This window comes from Garra rufa, chromosome 6 (assembly GCF_049309525.1).
Source record: "Garra rufa chromosome 6, GarRuf1.0, whole genome shotgun sequence".
In the NCBI taxonomy this organism is placed as follows: Eukaryota; Metazoa; Chordata; class Actinopteri; order Cypriniformes; family Cyprinidae; genus Garra; species Garra rufa.
The window spans coordinates 15,711,298-15,715,894 of NC_133366.1; positions in this window are offsets into that span (position 1 = coordinate 15,711,298).

Below are 4,597 nucleotides of genomic sequence, written 5' to 3' on the forward strand. Positions count from 1 at the left end.
GGTGAAGTCGACGTCGCAGGTACACAAACCGAATGAATGCACGAATTAACGAACAAATAAATAAACAGAATTATAAGAAACAGAAGCGGGAAGAAATTAGAATGAAACCTTGACATGAGTAATAATCTGAGATGACATAATAGGTTATGGCTCTGACTTTATGTCATAGTTTTACATTTATAATTCAAACTCAGGTACAGCACTTTCTATAACCCTGAAATAAACACTGAAAAAATATTCAAATTAGACAAAATTTGCCTCTGGATTTTAAAGAATTCTGCGAAATGGCAAACTGTAATATAAAAACATTTATAAAAAAAAAAAAAAAAAAAAATATATATATATATATATATATATATATATATATATTTTTTTTTTTTTTTTTATTATAAATGTTTTTATATTACAGTTTGCCATTTCGCAGAATTCTTTAAAATCCAGAGGCATGGGCTTTAAATCTAGAATAAATTTTATTTTGTGCGTAGGATTAATTTAATAATTTAATCAGGGTTATATATATATATATATATATATATATAACTCTGATTAAGTATTTGTTTATTAAATTAATCCTACGCACAAAATAAAATTTATTCTAGATTTAAAGCCCATGCAATTAAATGCTGTAACGGAATATCTCTCACTTTCGTTCTTGACATTCACAGTATTAATCAGCATTGTGCTACACCCTTCCTTGACAGTGACAGGGAACACCACTGCTCTATTTCGTTATGCACGCCTCAGTGACCAGTCACAAATCACCACACCTTACAAACTCCTAATACCATCACCTACATTTGTTCTTGCCATTCTGTTAACAGGATTGAAGGACAAATCTCAGAGAGCTCTGCAGGAAGAATTATACCGTTTGATGCGCATGGTTATGAATTTGAAGAACGAGAAAGGGTAGGTTACTAAAAGCTGGTAAAAAAGTAAATTACAGCCTATTATGATATTTAACTTGAGATTTTATTTTATTATTATTATTATTATTATTATTATTATTATTATTATTTTAATATTATTTATTGCAAAAACGTTTGTTAGATTTTCCAGCGTCCCTGCGTTTCAGTCCAAGACTTCATTATATTGTGTTTGAGTAAAACGATCTTTTATTTTTATTTTATTTATTTATTTTTAATGTATGTTCCTCTCTCTGTTCCGGCGTATCATTTTATTGGGTGATGCACAGCTGCACTAGTCAAATGATAGAATTGTTTGGTTGGAAAAATGTTTGGCTACTCTGAAATTTGTTATTCTGTCATGTGAATTAAGTGACATGAAGAATACAAAATAACTGCAATCATTTTTAATTTATAGTTTCTATTGATTTATTAAGTAAATAAAGTGTTCATTCTGAATGATTTTATTTGCTCAGTGTCTTTTAATATGGTATTCTTACATTAATCTGATTAAATAAAGCTGTTTGCATGTTTGCTGTGCATTTGTTACAACCTACCCCACAACATATAGGTGAAATGGGTTGTTAGGCTATAGAAAATAACGTTTGGTTACATTTTGTGCATTTATTTATTGTGGTAATCACATTTAAATGTTTAAAACAATTATTATAGAATGCCCCATCTCAAACATAAATCGTTTTAAGGATTCTAATTAAACTGGCCAATATATAATAATCATTTGACTAAAAACTGTTTGTTATTTATTTAATGAAGTATGAGTGACCTCTGCTGGTGTTACGTTTGCATCTTTTATCTTTCGTTTTGAGACCACGCCCTTTCCCATGTCAAAAAAGCAGTTCTCATGCAGGTGAAATGTTGATGTGTGCGCTTGTGTTTGTGAAAGCCCACAGTTTCCGAACTGCAGAGAAGGTATAATTTAAAAGTTCTGTATTTCAGGCACGGTAGTGTATATTAATTGAGTTGTGTTGTTGAGTTGGTAGTGGATGTTCACTGGCGCTTCTTATGAGGCTAACTCGTGCTATGGTATGAACCGGTCTTGTTTAAACTAAGAGTTAGGGTAGAGTGGGGGAAAAACGACCCCCCCCCCATCTACTGTTTTCCCCAAAAGTTACACATTTTATTGTAACTATAGAGTATGTTGACAAGAGTGATGTAGAAGTTTTCACCATAAAGCTTACACTGGTGATGTACCGGATTTGACAGTAAATTATCTAATTTTCAGAAGTAAGAAAAAAGTGTTTTAAAGCTTGTTGTTTTGTTGAACATCACAGTTATATGTGATATGAGAACAGTAGGGCCTGTAGATAGATTATAATTATATTTTCAGAATGACAGAATTGTTTTCTCAAACATAGTCAGTGGGGTAAAATGTCCCCAGGGAGCAATGGACAATTACTGTAGTTACTTTGTTCTGAACATACAATTCTTTTGTTTTTCCATTAAATGAATTCTAACTAGTTGGTTGAATAAAAATATTTGGATTTTATAATTAAAAATTACCTCAAGTTAGCATCAGGTAGCTAGTTAGCTGTCCAGTTAGCATCAGCTAACAAAGATGTTTAAAATAGGCTATTATAATTTTGTAATTCATAATTATGATATTGATTTTGCTGTGTTTACAACTTTGTTTTTGTTAAAAATCTAATAACATGAAAACTCTGGACATTTTGTTATATGTCATTAGCTCTAAAACTATAATAACTTTTCTAAACGTATGTACCACTGACCCTCCTCCAAATAGCATTTTCAGTGAGTATCAACTATACAATTATTGAATTTTGACAACTGCACGGATATTTGCAAATGTGTTCGTACAAATTTAAGATGTATGCCTAAAGCCTACACACATGGTTTATTGGTGCATCAGTAATATCGGACTCATACTTGCTCCATTAACTACTCCTGTTTGTCTCTATGATCATCTTTACCTTTATTAAAATGGTCATTCATCATCAAAAAAACAACAACAAAAAAACAAAAACAAGTTATAGTTTTCTATCATAATGCAGGCGCTAATTAAATGTTTGTATATCAGTCTGTTTTTTACACAGTGTAATGCAGGAGCGCTTGTGCTTCTCACAAACAGACTAGTTTTAAAACTAAATACACAGTGAAATAAATAATTCACTGAAAATCAGAGAGGAGTTGTTTATACTCTGACATTTCTGATGTAATCGGTTTGGTTTTCTCTGCAAAGGTGGTGGGATATCTAACTTGTATATCCTCTTACTGTAAAACACAAGGAAGGCACAAGTGTAATAAAGCACATTTTATTAACAAAAAATAAACAAGAGTAATCAACAACTACAAAATTAATAAAAAAGGAATAAACTGCATAAGATGAAAAAAAAATGCAAGTGATTAAGTTGAGTGTTGCTATGACACTGTTACGTTATCATATTGGAAGCTAAACTATTGCTTCTCTAAAATAAGGTGAAAAACCTTGTTAAACAAATAACTGAAAGATATTTTTTTCCTTACTGACAGTAGCTATATAACATTAATGTAAATTAGAAAAGGATAAAATGCTGTCATTTAACTGTCATGCATTCATTTGTCTTTTAACAGCTGAGCTATTAAAGATGTTTACTTCACATAGCTGTCACTGAGAACACTTATTTCTCTGCACAAGTATAAAATGGGTGTTTGCATCAGTTTTAAGGTTTGAAAACATAGTTGTAATTGGATTTGGATGGATCTTTGTGATCGGTCTTTGTTTCACCCACTGCTGCTGCATTCAAAGGTCCTAAGGAATTGTTATGGCGGTCACAGGCCAAATCAGAAATCAGTCTTTAGGTGGGTAAAGAGCAGAAACATCATGTGGACCGATAGGAAGTCCTGTTCCTTCCTAGATTTGGTACCAGGGGTCTTCTTCTTGCCTTCTAAGAGGTGTCTGGCTGTTGTCCTAGCATCTTTATCTAATGGCATGGACAAATTTGCTTATGTTAGTCCACCAAGATCCAATCAAAATGTAGGAAACCACTGTCCACTATTGTGGTCAGAGAGGGCAAGTGCCATGAACTGGGCACTGGAATGTGCTGATTTTAGCTTTTAAACAGTATGTAGTTCATGAAGATGAATTGAATAACTGATATAAAACAACACAATTACCCTCCGGCAATACACTATGGGTTAAAGGGGGTACCAGTCATGAACATGATTGCAAATCTTATTACAATTAAGATGTAAGATGTATTAAAAAAGGTTATTTTTGATTTAATAAAACGCAAATGACAGGGCTGAAATGTGGGTGGTAAAGCTCAACTAGTCATTAAACACTTTCCTTGCAGTCCTGGTTGGCTTCAAGTGTTGTGGTTCCTATGTGAACAGATGTTGTGATTAAATGATGACTCAGCAGGATTTGCAATTAGTTCCGTCTTTAAAAAAACAAACAAAAAATAAAATACAGTTGATGGTTGGTTAGTGTTTTTCTTAAGATCTTTGGTGACTGTTGGTTTGGAAGACCCTACTCCATTAATGCAATCTTCTTATCCTCATCGAAAAGACATACTTTAAATCTGAAACAAAATGCTGGTCTTAGGCTCTTTAGTATTTTGTCTGAAATTAAATATGTCTTCTGAAAAAAACAAACAAAACTGAATATTTTCAATTATTTTTACTTACAGGTGTGATGGCGGAAGGAAAACTTTCCTCACCATATGTAAGTTTATGTT